Source organism: Marmota marmota, unplaced genomic scaffold (assembly GCF_001458135.2).
Source record: "Marmota marmota marmota unplaced genomic scaffold, marMar, whole genome shotgun sequence".
NCBI lineage: Eukaryota > Metazoa > Chordata > Mammalia > Rodentia > Sciuridae > Marmota > Marmota marmota.
The window spans coordinates 60,870,799-60,871,569 of record NW_025999968.1 but is presented as its reverse complement, the minus strand read 5'-3'; positions in this window follow the sequence as shown (position 1 = coordinate 60,871,569).

Sequence of the window (771 nt, the reverse complement as noted above, 5' to 3'; positions counted from 1 at the left end):
GGTGCGCGTGCTCTTGTTTTGCTCCTGCGGGGGGCGGCCGGCCTGTTGCGGGTCCCCAAGCCGCCTGCCGGACTGTGCACCTGTGGGCCGGCGGACGCTGTAGACCTGCGCCTGTCTGGCTCTCTGAGGTCCGAAGGGTTGGGCCAGCACGGCCCGGTCAAGCCCGCGAGGGACGCCCAACTGCGGGGTCTGGAGCTCAGAAAACCGCTGCCTTCAAACCTGGGGGCGGTTGTGTGGACGCCGCAGGAGGGGGTGTTAGGGGAGCGAGGGTGAAGAGCGGATGGCTTCTTTTTTTATTCTGTCGTTGTTGGGCACCTCGCTGCCAGGTAGAGAAGCCTAAGGAAGAAGAGACGACTGCTCCGACGCCCCTCCCCCAGCCACAGCTCCAAAGTGGGGCGACCCCCACACGAGGCAGCACATGCTCTTACTGCAAGGCTGCTGTGCGCAAGCGCAGTGCTAACGCTGACTACTGGTTGCCAGGTGAAGGTGCGCAGGCCTCTGTCTGCGCCCCACTCCCTGAATAAAGGGAAGGTTCACTTTGCAGACCGTGATGTTTTCCTTAAGTTCCACAGCTGTGTCCGTGGTCCTGTATAAGGAATGACACTCGATCGGGGCCCCTCATCTGGTCCCCTACGGGAGTATTAGATAGTCTGGCATCTGCTCAAGCTGTTATTATCTGGAAGCGTGGCCGTTTCCTGATAACCAAGGCAACAAAGCATTCTTCAGCCCCGATCTCAGACAGCTATGCTTTTGTTCAGTTGTTTGCATGTT